Genomic DNA, 17,410 nt, shown 5'->3' with positions numbered 1-17,410 from the left:
TGTACCATCTCAGCTCGATTATGGGTGCACAATGTATGGGTCTGCAAGATCCTCTTATTTAAACATGTTCGGAGTGGTGCACCATGAAGGGATTCGGTTGGCCACTGGGGCATTCAGAATAAGCCCCAAAACAAGCCTCTGTGTAGAGGCTGGTGAACCGCCATTCCACGTCAGGCGATGGCTGCTTGTGGTGTGCCAGGCGCATAAAACACTGCCCACACCATACACACTCACCTACCATATCATTGCTGAGCCTCCACTGGAAAGACTTTTTTGTAACCGGCAACAAGGCCGCATGGGGTTTGTGCACAGGATTGCCTTCTAGAGATGAGTGTGGCTGGTCTTCATGTTTTACATAATGGTGGGTGCAGATTTCCACCTTGGCTTCTCTGGAGGCCCAGATTTTGTAGACTTGATGAATTTTAAGAAAGATCATACGTCAAATTTTACATTTCAATTTCTGTTTTTAACATTTTAGATATGCATCACAGTTTCACAATAGTGTACACTGATGTCTCCAAGCAAGCTTGGCTGCTCTGTCATGTTTCCCGACCATGTCACCAGGATTCGCCTTCTTGACGAATATACCATTTTCTCAACAGAGCTCCACGCGGCACTGGAACAGATGCATTGTATTTGGGGCTAACGGTTTCTCATGTGCTCTGATTCCCTTGGTGTCTTACAATTGTTACAGAACCTGTATCTGGCTGAGGAGTTGGTTCGGCTGATATATGACCAACTGTACTTGCTCAAATGGCAGGGTAAAGGAACAGGCCATTGGACTGCCAAGGAGGCCTGCACAGGAAAGGATGTGGCACAGTGTCCTATTCCCTTTCAGGCTGTCGTTTCTGCACTACACAGGAAATGCATACAGTTGTGGGATGAGGAATGGCTGGCGGTGACAGCCAATAAGCAGCGGTTGGTGAAGTCAACAACCCTGCCATGGCGTTCCTCCTGCCAGTTGCTCAGGCAGAATGAACTGACCCTCATGTATCTTAGATCTGGGAATTACCATCTCACACGTAGCTTTTTACTACAGCGATAGTTTCCTTGTTTTGTGATGCTTCTGGCGTGCACATCTCTGTCCACCATCTTTTAACACAGTGCATTTTACATCATGATGCAAGGGCAGAAGCAAATATTGGTGGGGATCTGCCCTCTGTTTTAGCTGACGGTGAGATGAGTGTGACTAAGTTTTTAAGTTTTGTGATGTGTCTGGACTTCGGCCTAAACATTTACGCCAGAGGCTTTAGTGTGTAGCAGAGTGGCTGGCTTCTCCTTTATTTATTCTTGTGGTCACCCGTTATATTGTTTTAGCTCCTTGTACCACTTTCTTCCTGTGTTGTTAATATGTGTTGCAGAGTGTCTGGCTTCTCCTTTTTTATTCTTGTGGTCAGCCAGCTGTATTGTTTTAGCTCCTTATACCATTTTCTTCCTGTGTCGTTAATGTATTGCTACTGATGCAATACTTTGTTCCATGGTTCTGTGTGGGTACGCACATAGTTTTCCAACTTTCATTATCTGTGGTTTACGTGCTGTTTTATCTTCCTGTTTTGTGTATTTTACTGACACTCATCTCAATCTGTTTTCTCATGGTCACTAAAGACCTTGCTGTCGTGCGTCCATACAAACATGCCCACCATCACCAAATGATAAAACACCTACAAGACTTAACTCTGAAAAAGAGGCATTAAATTTTTTTCTGACTTCCTACTGGATTACTCTTATGGTTCCCATAGCCCAGAGGAGCTTCTCTCTAATGGCCAGCCAAGGACACTGCTCCATCTCCTCCATTCTGGATCTTGCCAGCCTCCACGTTATGGCACCAGGTTTTATGCCGAGATTGTGGTCTGACTTTCCAGGACCCCTGTCACTGGCCGCCACCAACCTATGAGGCTTCCAGCATCCTGTTCCACCTGTGGTAGTGCCTCCTCCTGAAGAGTCACACTCTCGTGGCCTCTGGCAGTGATACCTCTCACTGGTTTCCTGTCGCAGGAGCAGTGTCAGCCTACTGCAGTGTTACTTCCACCTTCCACACCCCCACTGGAAATCGCCGTGGATCCGGACTTGGAGAGCCCATCACTGATTCTGTCGTCTTGTGCTGTGATGGGGGAGGGGTGTCACGGCTCTTCTTGGCACTGGCCACTTTTGCCCGTATCCCCAAGTCTCCAGTGATTGGGCATTGCTCACTCCTCTCACTTAGGGGGCCTGTGTGGATGTGGACAATGTCTCCACATTGTGGCCATCCACAACTCACCTCAGGGATCAGCAACACTCTGCCCACCAGAGAGGGGAAGGGTGTAGTGACCCTCCATAGATGCACAACGAAGGTATGGGCATACAGTTGTGAGGCATGCCACAGAAATCAGCAGGTGCAGCTAGAAGTGCGACTACTGTCAGAGACCACCACTCATTGATGTGCGTGTATCCCCTGTGTGTGCATCCTATTGGCTGGCCGGCAACTTTTAGAGATTGGTGTGGCCAGCTCTAAGTTAACATGTTTACCTCTGCTTATGTGTTATTGGAATATTATTGTGAGCCACTCCATGGCTGGTGTGCCCATATAATAAGCTGTTTTTTAAACTTAATGAAGTTTGTTGTGTCACGCATTGTGTGGTGTTCTCATGTGGGATTAGAAAAATTATTGTTAATTTATTTTGATTTTTGTAAGTTGTCTATGAACAAATGTTGCAACTTCACTATAAATCTTTGTTAAGGGGCAGTTAGTTTCATGTTCCATGGCTCATTTGCACGATAAATCATAGTGGTTTGGAGCAAGTCATTTTACATTCACTTCATAAATTATTTTGTAAATATGGCTACTGATCATTAATAAATTTTTTTATCTTTATTCCCTCATGAAGTTTGTTGTAAACAGTGCACTGCAGATCAAAAGGAACAATGGTTTGCTTAATCACAACACCAGAAGAAAAAATGACATTCATTACACCACATTAAGATTGTCTTTAGCACAAAAAGAGGTACACAGTGCTGCAACCAAACTTTTTGGTCACTTATCCAGTGACATAAAATTTGAAAATAAACTGAAATAGATTCTCCTTGACAACTCATTTTGTGATGGGATTTGAATATAAATGAAAAGAATTTTGAAGTTTCCACCTTTTTTTAAATTTAAACCTTGTGTTACACTTACCATTGGTGTTGTATTGCTATATGCGCAGAACTAAATATGTCGTGTCTTTTTAAAACTGAGTGAGACCAGGTGTGATACTTGGGTACTTGCTGCAGCACCAGGCTGCTGGCATGTTACACTTAGAATATTCTGCCAGTGGAATCTGCACATGCCAGCCACCTGTGGTGGACCACATAACTTGAGCGTATGGCATGGCATCTGGCTTGCCATTTCTGGAGCCCTTCTCTTTATAAGTGCAATGCAGGAAGCACTCACTTTCATATTGTGTTCATACTTATTGTCAGCAACTGCTAGTATCAGTACCTGGATTGCTTCTGTGTTTGTGTCTATGTTCTCAACTGTTGTTCACTTTTATCTGGAATAAGAATAAGCTTCGGTTCATTGCAGCTGTGGTGTTGTTTGTGTCTTACAGTACAATACAATTGGTGACAATGTGGTGTTCACTTCCATATGCTCAGTCTGTTAGGTTGTTCCTTCAGTTCTTCTGTCCACAGAGGCAGTACTCCAATCTCTTCTTGAGCAGCAGCGGGCTCTTAAGATTGCTGTCACGAACTTGGCCACTGCCACTTTTTCCCCCTTTTAACAATGGTGCTGAAGACTGAGAGAAGTGATTTCGCCAACACTGCCTCACTTTTGATGTCACTGATGCCAACATGTCGAAGGCTTTGTTTTTTTTCTTGAATTTCTCCACGGATCTTCCTCTTGCTATGCCAGCTAGCCCAGCTCCAGGAACCTGCATTGCCTTTGTTCAACAAATGTTAGTTGGTGTCCACATACCACTGTAAACGCTAGCATGTTACTGCATGTAAAATTCTGTCATCATAAACAGACCCACCAGTCCTACCAGGGTTGCGTGGCTGAACTCGACAGCCTCAGTTGCAAAAGTCAGTTTGTTACTGATGCTGATCAGGATTCCTATGCTGATTCTGTGGTCCATGATGCCATTATTTGGTTGGCTCCTGACCAAGGACATGTGTCAATGACACAATATAGTGTGAGAATCCTTATTTGGCTGAAGTGATAAATATTTCTCAATGTTTTGAGGTATCTGACCTTGCTGGTGATCAGAGTGAGGCATGGTGTGACATTGCTGTTCTGACTCCTGCTGCTAGTCGTCAGGAACTGGTCTGTTTTTGAGGAGAGGAGGACATAGCAGCTGTACCAATGTGGCTGCACCACACTTGACAACAACTTGGCAAAAAACAGCCACAGATACAGCACTTCACATTCCAATTTTGCTCACATTGTTCTGTGCAACATGTTGGGGCCCATGCCCTAAGTGCTAGGTGACTTGAACAACTTTAGGAAAAAGGACATACGGCATCTGTGTATGTTGTTCCCGGTCCCTTTTTGCAGACATGGACATTGATGTTAATTGTGTATCTCCAGTGCTTATGAATAATAAAAAACCGTTTATTGATGTGTGAATGATGGACAAGTGCTCAGGCTACAAGTGGACATGGGTGCAGCCATAACTCTGCTGAACTCATAAACTTATGTGGACTTGGGATCTGTGGTGTTGTCTAGTTACTAGAGTTGGGTGAGTTACAAGAGGCAGCATATTCCAATTTTGGGGAAATTTATAGCTCCCACTATGTATAAATCTGTGGTCTGTTCCTTGACTTTTTTGGTAATGGATGAAGCTAGTACTGCAGATTTGTTTGGTGTGGTTGCTTTCAGTGCTTTTTGGTTTTTCCATTTCGGGTTCGCTGCACTTTGTTTCAGACCAAGTCCCTTACTAGCAGTTAGATTCTCCATGTTATGAGTTCTCATCTCATTTCTTGGATGGGTTAGGTTGTTCCAATAATTTTTCAGCCCACATTACTCTGAAACCTATGGTGGAGCCATGCTTGTTCAGTGCACACTCTATTGCAGTGGCTTTGCAAGATCAAGTGAATGCATAATTGAACAGTCTGATGTTTTTGGGGGTCATACAGTGTATTACATCGAGTGATGATCTATCCCCACTATCCTACTCTCACTCTCCACCCACTGTAATTGTACTTTTTTTTTTTTTTTTTTAAAAAAAAAAAAAAAAGCCTGACTGGTTAGCTTTGCCTCTGTGCCAACTTTAAAGTTTAAAATTTGGTGAGTGACTGTGTAAATGGTGTCACTAGTGAACGTCTCTCTCCTCTTACTTTTTGTATAGAAGGGTATAAACAACAGCATATTTCAACCTCCCTGAAAAAAATGCTTTGAGTTACTGATAATTTTGTTAATTACTGAAGGAGGTGTGGGTGATACATTCATTTGATTAAATTATATGAGAGTGCTTTATCAACATACTCCTGTGATTTTTCTGTTGAACTGTTAGTCCATATGTTTTCTACTACACTGCCCAGTCATATTCATGTGACCACCTACCAAAAGCCTGACTCTCCACCTTTTACAGTGCAAACAACTGCAGTAAACTCATCTCGCTACTCTTCAAATTACACACTTGCACTACGAGCTGTGTGACATGTTGCATTGTTGTGCTGCTAGATGCCACGATGCTGAGGAAAAATGAACAGCATGTAGGTGTGAACATGACCCCGAAGTTTAGATGCGTATTTTTGTTGATCCATTGTGCCTTCCAGAATGATGGTATCACCCAGGGAATCCCCTACAGTGTGGACTGTTTCAACAATTGTTGCAGGGTATTTGTTTTCAGACATTTCACATTGTACACACCAACGACCATCCATCCGATGGAGCATAAAATGCAATTCATGTGAAAAGGCCACCTGTTGCCACTCAGTGGATGTCCAGTTGTGGTACTGCCATGCAAACTCCAGTGTTCGTCACCAATGAACAGCAGTCAGCATGAGGGCATGAACCAGGTGCCTGCTTCAGAGGCCCTTACAAAGTGATATCTGGTGAATGATCATTGAGGAAACATTGTTAGTAGCCCCTTGGGCCTCTGGGTGGTCAGTTGCTCAACAGTTGCATGTCTGTTCACGCTTACACACCTCCGCATCTGTCATTCACCTCTGTCATTTATAGCCCATGGTGTACAGTTGCCTCTTTGTCTGCTTTGTATAGCACCAATTTACCCTGCGTAGCATGTGAACAGTTTACTTAGCCATTTCAGAGATGTTTTCACCCTTGGCCCGAAAGCCAGTGTTGGATGTCAGATAAATCACTTCGTATCCACATTATAACAATGATTGCACTGTTTTTGCATCTCTCCCCCCCCCCCTCCCCACACACACATACACACACTGTGTATACCCTCAAATGTTTGTGCCGCCACCTGCCATCTGTAATTTGTTATTGTGCACTGATGTCAAATACAGGCAGTGGTCACATTAATGTGGCTGGACCATGTTTATTCTAGAAATGATTATGAACTATATTTGCTACTTTCAATTAATTCAGTAGAGATCTTTTCTCCTTCTGTGGTTGGTTGACCTCTCTCTCATTTCACAACATTCCATATAACCTCAAGTCTGTCAGAATTACCAATTTCTGATGTAACGTGCATGTTCCTTCAGTTTTTAACAACTTTCCTTTGTAATTATGAGTAATTTTTGTAGTGTGCAACTATTGCAGGACCTCTACTTGTTCTTGCCAACAGATATATTTCCCTTTTCAAAGTACTTCAATCCTTCTAGTGATCCATTTATTTTTTTTATTTTTATTTTTTTACATGGCTGTTTAATGCCTTATCTGATTAGCTTTTGCAGAAAGTAGTTTCAAATAATAAGATGATTTAATGATGGAATAGGATAAATTTGATGTCAGCATTTGGTTCATTATAAATTTCGTTGCAGACCATCTCTTGTAAAGTATCCATAAAAGGTTTGTACTGGAATCATTAATTATTCTAACTGATTTCCACTGAAGAGTATCCATACTGTAAGGCACTATCTTATTTAGCCCAACTAACTCTGCATCATTATCAGAGCGAGCATTTGTTACTGTGTATACCCTTATTTTCTTACTTTGAGTGTCATCAAAGAAAATATAATAAATCAGGGTCCTACTGTCTTTAAACAACCTGTTTTTCAGATCATTTTTCCTATCAGAATTAGATTAGATTAGATTAGTACTTGTTCCGTAGATCATCTATACAAGATATTACATTACGCAAATATTACATGACACCTAATATTTTTAATTTTTTTGTTGGTGGGTTGGGGAAATTACCCACTTACTGTATCCAAAAATTCATCTAATGAGTAGAAGGAGTTGCCATTCAGAAATTCTTTTAATTTCCTTTTAAATGCTATATGGCTATCTGTCAGACTTTTGATGCTATTAGGTAAGTGACCAAAGACTCAGCATAATTTACCCCCTTCTGAGCCAAAGTTAGATTTAACCTTGAGTAGTGAAGATCATCTTTTCTCCTAGTGTTGTAGCCATGTAGACTGCTATTACTTTTGAATTCGTTCGGATTGTTAATAACAAGTTTCATATCTGTAGGTCTTTAAATAAGTGTCTGCAGGATGATCATGGATGAGCTCCAGCAATTATTCTGATTACACACTTGTGTGCAATAAACACTCTTTTACTCAATGATGAGTTACCCCAGAATATGATGCCATATGAAAGCAGAGAATGAAAATAGGTGTGGTAAGCTAATTTCTTGAGATGTATATCGCCAAAATTTGCAATGACCCTAATAGCATAAGTAGCTCAACCCAAACGTTTCAGCAGATCCTCAGTGTGTTTTTTCCAGTTCAACCCCTCATCAATGCATACACCTAGAAATTTTGAATATTCTACCTTAGCTACCGGTTTCTGATCAAAGTCTATATTTATTAATGGTGTCATTCCATTTACTGTGTCAAACTGTATATACTGTGTTTTGTCAAAGTTTAATGAGAGCCCATTTGCAGAGAACCACTTAATGATTTTCTGAAAAACATCGTTTACAATTTCAACAGTTAAATCTTGTCTGTTGGGTGTGATAGCTATACTTGTATCATCAGCAAAAAGTACCAGCTTTGCATCTTCATGAATATAGAATGGCAAGTCATTAACATATATTAAGAACAGCAGAGGACCCAATACCGAACCTTACGGCACCCCATTCTTGATTGTTCCACAGTTTGAGAAATCATCAGTTTTTTGCATATTATGTGAACTGCTTATTTCAACTTTCTGCACTCTTCCAGTTAGGTGAGATTTAAACCATTTGAGCACTGTTCCATTCATACCACAGTACTTGAGCTTATCTATAAGTATTCTGTGATTTACACAATCAAAAGCCTTTGATAGATCACAAAAAATCCCAATGGGTGACTTCCGGTTACTCAGAGCATTTAATATTCCATTAGTGAAAGTATATATAGCATTTTTTGTTGAAAAACCTTTAGAAAGTCAACATTGGTGTCACTGCTTGCTGTTGTCTGATGAATAGAAAAGTAAGGAATCACTGTTCCTCGTAAACAGTTCAAAATTTTCTTGTGGGGATGTATATACAATTAAAATTGTAAGTGAAGTATTTTTCAGTATTAGTTCACTAGCAGATCACTATATAATTTAATCTTTTTCTGATCACTATATAATTTAATTGTCTCAATGTTTTTGAACTTGTGTTCTGTCCCAATATATGTAACAACTTCTCCTTTTTCCATGTTAGATCTACATGACAAGAAACTAGAGTATAATCTTTTATATTTCACTTCTCTAACCCTGTGGCTTTTTTGCTCTTGGATAGGAACAGGATGCCCAGTTGCAGTTTCCACCAGATAACTTACAATATAAATAATAGTCTCATATTGCATCATTGCACACACTGTGAATATCTGCTGGTACTCTAAGACTACAAACGTGCTGCAATGCCCCTTGCACTTACTTCAGTCAGTTCAGAAAACTGACTCGAAGCCCATAAACATGATACAATGCCCCAGGCACACCTCTATGTTCTCCCTTCAGTCTATCTAGAAAACTGGGTCAATATTCTCCCATGGTGCATGAGATGTTATGTTTAGGAGAATGACATGACATTAGTATCTTGTATTGTAGATCCTGGCACACACATTTTCTTTTAAAATCATTACATTTTGATGATGCATTGTAATGTGACAGTGCTCTGTAGTTCTTGCGTATGGTTTGTAACCTATAGTCTAAGTCCACTAAGTTCAAATGGTTCAAATGGCTCTGAGCACTATGGGACTTAATTTCTGAGGTCATCAGTCCCCTAGAACTTAGAACTACTTAAACCTACCTAACCTAAGGACATCACACAAATCCATGCCCGAGGCAGGATTCAAACCTGCGACCGTAGTGGTCGTGCGGTTCCAGACTGTAGCGCCTAGAACTGCTCGGCCACCCCGGCTGGCAGTCCACTAAGTAATCTGAAGTGTATAGTGTGCATTGCTTATGACATATATCTTAGTTGCATTTTTAAATAAATGTATCTTAGTAATCTTTTTCACTTCTTTCAGCAGTTTATTATACAATTTTAATTCACACCTGACAAACAAGAATTAACTGATGAAATTGTCAATACTGTCTTTCAGAAAATTACTAAGTGGTTCCTTGTAAACGGACTCTCACTGAATTTTGATAAGACACAGTACATACGGTTCCGTACAGGGAATGGTATGACGCCATTAATAAATATAGACCTTAATCAGAAGCATATAGCTAAGGTAGAATATTCCAAATTTTTAGGTGTGTCCATTGATGAGAGATTAAATTGGAAGAAACACATTGATGGTCTGCTGAAACGTTTGAGTTCAGCTACTTATGCAATAAGGGTCATTGCAAATTTTGGTGATAAACATCTTAGTAAATTAGCTTACTACGCCTATTTTCACTCATTGCTTTCATATGGCATCATATTTTGGGGGAATTCATCACTGAGGAATAAAGTATTTATTGCACAAAAGCGTGTAATCAGAATAATAGCTGGAGTCCACCCAAGATCATCCTGCAGACATTTATTTAAGGATCTAGGGATATTCACAGTAGCTTCTCAGTATATATACTCTCTTATGAAATTTGTTATTCACAACCAAACCCAATTCAAAAGTAATAGCAGTGTGCATAACTACAATACTAGGAGAAAGGATGATCTTCACTATTCAAGATTAAATCTAACTTTGGCACAGAAAGGGGTGAATTATACTGTCACTAAAGCCTTTGGTCACTTACCAAATAGTATCAAAAGTCTGACAGATAACCAACAAGTATTTAAGAAGAAATTAAAAGAATTTCTGAATGACAACTCCTTCTACTCCATAGAGGAATTTTTAGATATAAAATAAGGAAAAAAAATAAATAAATAAAGAAAATAAAAAAACACAAAAAATAAAGTTGTTATATTATTTTAAGTATGTTGTTAAATTAACCTAATTATGTCATGTATTGGAAAATTCGACTCGTTCCACATCATTACGAAATATCGTATTCGTGATCCATGGAACTAGTATTAATCTAATCTAATCTAATCTCTGATAGAAAATGCTGTTTTTGGTTTCTGGTTTGTCTTTACATGATAAAATATGAGACCAAAGTTGCTCTTGTACAACGATAATGTATAGAACTATTAGTGACACACTAATTTTTCCCTTATGTGCACATCAGATTGGTAGATGAACCCAACTGTTGCAGAAATGGTACCCAGTTTTTTAAAATAGTTTTTACAGTTATCCTGACTACTACCTTTAGTTATTATTTTTATGGGCTTTTTCTGCAGTTTTAAAATTGTCACTGTTTTCAGTCAATCAATCTCTTTATTCATCCATTAACAATATACATTGTGCCTTTGATCCCCTGAAAAGTGCCCCATAGCTAAGAAATGAGTGTACACAGGAATAGTATCTCTCCACAAGACATTTGCTGTATAAAAGACTCATAATAGAACCCTAAGAGTGTAACATTCAGATGACATTCTTTTTTCCAGTACCTTTGTATATTCATTCCATATTAATTGAGAATCACTATTCATTCCTAAAATCTTTGTTTTTGTTACATAGTCTGTAGGCTTATCATTTATGCTTAATGCAATGGAGTTGCTTTTCCTCTGGATGCTGAAGTCTATTATGTGAGTTTTCTTTATGTTCAAGGTTAATGTATTACATATTGCTCCATCATAAACATTCTTGAGTTTTATATACTTTCTTTAATATGAGTGCTTGTGTTTTATCAGTGACTGTGATGTTGCTATTAACAGTAAAGAGAACATTTTTCTCCATGTTATATACTGCCTGGAAAACACCTATGTTTTGTGTTTTGTACCTGACAATTGTTTTACTAGAAATTTATCATCAGCAAATGTGTGAACTATCACTTCCTTTTGAACCTTATTTTCCAGGTAAGATTGGGACCACTCATTTCCTGTTCCCATAACACTTGCAATTCTAGTTGGTTTAATAGTATTTTATAATTGAAAGCCTTTGAACAAGTCTAAGAATATTGCCTATAATGCAATCATCCTTTCAAGAAGTTTCAGATAACACTTTTTTAATTCTGTGACAATTGGTATTATACTTCTCCCACTTTGGAAAATAAACTTGCATCATTAAGAAGATTTTTTTCATTAATGTAACCCAGGTCTTTTATCATTGATTCAATTATTTTTGAGAATACTGACAGTACTGAAGCTGGTCTGTAGTTTTATATACTCTCTGAATTAGCACTGTTCTATAGTGTGTGCTTAAGTAACTTTAGAAAAATAGCTGAACTTAAAGACTCACTTGTTAAGTTTGGTAATCAGGTTTGTATTTTGTTTATGCACATGATCAGGACAGAGCCTGGAATCTCATGTATGCCTCTTTATATCATTTATTACGGATGTGAGGTAACAGCTGTATTTTATTACAGTAACAATTGGTAGCATTAATGGTAATTTTTGTCCTACAACTGAATAATGCATTTTGAGAAACAAGGCTCTCATCATCAGGTTATGAAGCTTAACTCATGAGGTTAAAAGGCTAACAAGTCTACCAACTCAACTGCAACATGAAGTGGAATAAAAACACATTGGGCTATGGTTCCTCCTCTTACATGAAAATCGGCGGGTTCTGTCAGCTGCCATGTGACTTCTGTCAGTGGCCAACTCATCTCACATTGCACATTGCACCAGGCTGCAACTCTACTGTGGGCACCAAGAGTTTCAGTTTGACCCTTATGCAGAGCCTCAGAGGATGTTGTTTGCAACAACATTTGGAGCTCAGCATAAGTGTTATTGCTCACAGAAACCCTGGTGTTCTGCATACGTGTCAACTTGACACTCATGGAACCCACAGCAGATCACCTGGACATGGCCTAGTGCAATGAGTGGTGTGAGATGGGACAACCACTGACAGAAGTCATCAATTTTAATGTAAGGCAAGTAATCATAGTCTAATGTATTTTTATTCTATTTTGTTTTGTGAGTGCTGCAATTGTGATTGTAGACTTTTTAACATTTTAACCTCATGAGCTAAGTTTGACAATCTGATGAGAGTGTTGTTTCTTGAATCACGTTGTTAAGTTATGTGTAGGACAAAAATTGCCGTTGAATGCTACCAATTATAATAGTTCTTATCTATGCTTGCTAACTCCTTATTTTCTAATTTCTGTATTGTCTTCCTGACTTCAAGCTCTGCTGTTTACTTCACTGCCAGTGCTACATATGTTTCTGGAAGATTGTGTTGCATTTTGTCCACAATATCAGAGAAATATGAATATAATAGAGGGAAACATTCCACATGGGAAAAATATATCTAAAAACAAAAATGATATAACTTACCAAACGAAAGCGTTGGTATGTTGATAGACACACAAACAAACACAAACACACACACAGAATTCGAGCTTTCACAACCTAAGGTTGCTTCATCAGGAAAGAGGGAAGGAGAGGGAGAGACGAAAGGATGTGGGTTTTAAGGGAGAGGGTAAGGAGTCATTCCAATCCCGGGAGCAGAAAGACTTACCTTAGGGGGAAGACTTACCTTAAGGTAAGTGTTTCCGCTCCTGGGATTGGAATGACTCCTTACCCTCTCCCTTAAAACCCACATCCTTTCGTCTCTCCCTCTCCTTCCCTCTTTCCTGATGAAGCAACCTTAGGTTGCGAAAGCTTGAATTTTGTGTGTGTTTTTGTGTTTGTTTGTGTGTCTATCAACATACCAACGCTTTCGTTTGGTAAGTTACATCATTTTTGTCTTTAGATATATATCAGAGAAATAGACATTTACAAAATTTGTCAATTCCTGAGTATTTCTTATTGGTCCATTTCCATATTTTATTTGTATGTTCTTGCACCAGTATCTGCCTCTTTCTGTTCCTGCTTTTTCTCATATTACTATGCTTTTGTATTCTGCATTATACATTATTTTGCCAATGAATGATTTTTTGCAGCAGTCAGTACCCTCCTGTATAACTTTTTGTATTTGTGACAGTAATTTGGTGGCTGGGGGTTAGCGTAATGCTTTTGTGAAGAATTGAGAAATTTAAGTGTCTGTGATGACTTACTAATACCCACAGTCCTGTTGTTGAAATGACTAATTTTGGAAATGTCTACTCAAAAATGTGGAGAATTTAGACAACTTAACATCTGCATTGTTTTCCGTATGCACTTCATCCCTGGTTCAACTTGCCTATGCCCTAGAAAAAGTATGTATTTTGTGCTGTGAGAAGATACTTCTGTAGCCCTGCAGTTTCTTGAGTTTTACAAACCCTGCCTTTAAATTTATTGTTTGACAGTACGGTAAATGCTGCTAAAGTCGACCATAATTTACATTTTTCTTTAAATTACAATTTTCTTGGTAATTAATTAAAATGTGGAAAATATAATTTAAAGTCTTGTATCCTTATTTCATAACACAATGAAAATTAAGTGCACATGTGTAATTATCAATACATATTAATTGATGCAGCAGTGATCAGTTTTACCACAGGAGGCTGCTAAAGATGATCACCATTGAAATAAAACAGAAACTTACTTTAGAAGCTTGTGACAGTGAAGTCAATCTCTATTTTACATATTAAAAAAGAAGACGGAACAAATAAGAAATTAAAATCGCCTAAAAACCTTTATTAACACATGGTAATTATCAATTAGTACATTATTTATTAATTAGAAACTGTAGGAAATATATAGCTTCAGACTTATTTTTTTTAAAGAAGACATAACCTAACACAAACAAAAAAATGCTGTTTCATCACTGTAAAAAGGCCAATACATTAACTGTGATGTGTAATATTAATATCTGGCATTAATACGTATCAACCTCATCTGATATCTCAACCACTCGCTCTTGTTACAATATTAGCCAGCTTCACAGAAGCTTTGTTAACAGCATGACGAATGTGAAAATATGTTCCTTTTTGAGCGACCTCATGAAAGTGACTGTTAGGTCCTCAACCTCATCATTGATACCAATAATTTTCCCAACAAAAAATTTCCATTATTGTCCTTCAGATCAAGTAGAACGAGATCTCCTACTGTGCAAATATTTCATTCTGTAGAGCCAATCTCAGTATTAGGCCTGTCAGAGACATCTCCTACTTCTGCTTGCATTTTCTTGTCCTCACTGAGATAAATACATTCTCTGTTGCCATTTTCTTCTGAGGGCCCACTCTGGTTATTAATTCCATCAGACACACTTCCCTCCAGCATGAGCTCACTGTAGATGAGTGGTAAAGGCATCAGTCCAGGATGATTCGCTGGACCTACTGGCATCTAAGTTTGGGATTTTCTCGCAGACTTTGTCAGGATTGAATGGGTATATCCCAGAGGTCATTAACCCCGCCTTCACATTTGTTGCAGACTTCTGACCAACATCCTCAAAGGCTTCACAAAGGACAGCTGGAAAAGCACTTTTTTGAAGGAGCCCTTCGTCCTTGCTCTTCCATTGATTCAACATCTTTCTCAGGCTCTCTTCAGAGGTCTGAAATATGCAACATCCAAAGGCTGATGGAGATGTGTTGAGTTTGCAAGTAGTAAAACAAAAGATACGTCATTTTCTTCACAAAGCTTAACTACCTCTAAAGACAAATGACCGGATAGATTGTCACAAATTACAGTTTTGTGCCCAGTTATCTAATCAGTAACAGTTGGCAACTCAAACCAATCACTAGCACTTTGGTTGTAGACTGCTCTTCTCACACCTCATTCACACCATCCTGGGTAGATGTGTTTTGCCTCATACACTGTATATAAGGTGGAAGCACCACTCCATCAGCCGATGCACAAATCATGACACTCATGCTTGATTTACAGGAGTCTGCAATCCGCTCCTGATGTTTTGCACCACGTTTTAGCATAACTTTGCTGATTCCTGGGTCATTGGCAAAATTGGTTTTCTCAAAGTTAAATATGTCGGATGGTGCCACATCTTGGAGGGTTTCCTCTAGCTCGATAAAATAGTCTCTCATTATCTCTCTTGTCATGGCAAATCTTGATCTTTTTGCATTTTCACATAATCAGGCTGTTAATATTTTGTTCTGTTGCATGAATTTATATTCTCATTCCTTTCCTGGTTTGTTATCTATAAATGTGGGTTCAGCCTTTTTGTCATTATCCAAATAACTTTATACTATGTCACAAATGTCTTTCCTTTCCATAGGGAATCCTGTCAGCAAATTAATCCTGCCACTAAATGTCATTCTTTATCAAAGGTTAATGCTGTCTGCTACCCAAACTTAAAGGATGCCTGTGGTTAACCCTGTTGTTGAGTACGGTATATGACACAGCATATTCACGTGAAGCCCTTCTGATACTCATACAACCCAATTTCACAGCCTCAACTGCTGACAGCAAATATTTTTTGTCATACATTTTATTCCATCGAAGGCACTTTCTCTTTTCAGTCTTTCTTGGCATGATCGACTTTGCCCTACAAAGTAACAAATTAATGAATTACTTAAATAATTAGTTGTAGAAAACACTTTTAAATTAAAAATGGTGTTTCAGTAGCAATGTTGTGGACGTGTTTGAACTACGAATATGAATTTTATGAGGTTATAATTTTTAGACTAGCATATACTGTAGTTTGTTTTTAGCTGTTTGGAATTTAATTGAAAAGATGTTTCAAAACATAATATTGTTACACCTATACTCACCCAGATACACACTATTAAATGCTGGAATATCAAAGCACTATTCTTCCCACTGACAGCTACACAGAATTTGTAATTCTATATGTGGTCAATAGATGTCAGAGTGGGAAACTCTGAAATTGAATGTAAATGATTGACTCTAGAATGCCTAATCAACTTCAGCAGCATTTACGGTAATGATAAGAGCATCCAATATCTTTATATTTTAAGATTTATCTTTTAACTTTTATTTTTTGAATATTTATTTTAGTAATATTATTTTTATTATACCTAAATACAGTAAAACCCCATTTTAGTAAACTTGTCTGTTAGATTTCAGTTTTGACAGTGCTTCGCCCACAACAGTCAAGATTAGGTATTTTGTGTATGATAAATTTATTAAAAATGTATAACTATGTTTCATTCTGACAGTGTATTAATTCTGTTAGTATTAGCAGTTCCAGTTTACTGTAATATATTAACCTATTTTGACAATCTACTGACAAATGATCTGAGTAGTGAGTATTATATTCAAATGTTTTATGTTTTCTGTTTTCTGTGTCGTGCTTTATGACTTGTTCCATACAACGAGAATCATCTCATTTCTGGGTCTATAGAATGAAAACTAAATCTAATCTAATCTAATTTTCACATTCCTGCATTTTACATTTTGCCACTTTTTACGTACATTTTTGTCAGTCTCCCCTATTCTCTCAGAACAATGTGTTCCCATGACTGACGATTCCATGTTACAACATTTCCTGTATTTTAAGTTTTCTTTGACAACATCACGACCTTTAAAATTGATTTTTATACAGAATTCGTAAAAAGTGCATCATATTCCTGCTCAAAGTCAGCCTTGGAATAAAGCAGAAAACACAGACTGTATGCAAAGTTATTGATCATGTGACAGTGTTAGTGCGGTAAGCAAGATTTTCATTGTCAGTATGTTGGGTCACAGCCGCCTGTATTAAAGGTTCACTGTGTTTGGAAAGGTGGGAAATTATGCTTAGTAACTGCCTTAATGATAAAAATGATGTGATGAGACTGACTCTAGTAGCAACCTTCCTTCTGCTCATTGCATTGTATTACAAGGGTGGGAAATTATGCTAAGTCACTACCTAAATGTTTCCTCCTGCACATTGTGTTGTTTTACAGCAACTTTCCTCCTGCACATTGTGTTGTATTACAACAGCTTTAATTTAATTTCAGAGTCATTTATACAAATAAATACCACTTGTGAAGATGACCATCTCTATAATGGGCTTTCACGAAACATTGTTACATTCTCATGAA

This window comes from Schistocerca americana, chromosome 4, assembly GCF_021461395.2.
Source record: "Schistocerca americana isolate TAMUIC-IGC-003095 chromosome 4, iqSchAmer2.1, whole genome shotgun sequence".
Classification (NCBI taxonomy): Eukaryota; Metazoa; Arthropoda; class Insecta; order Orthoptera; family Acrididae; genus Schistocerca; species Schistocerca americana.
Note: the sequence above shows the minus strand (reverse complement) of the source record.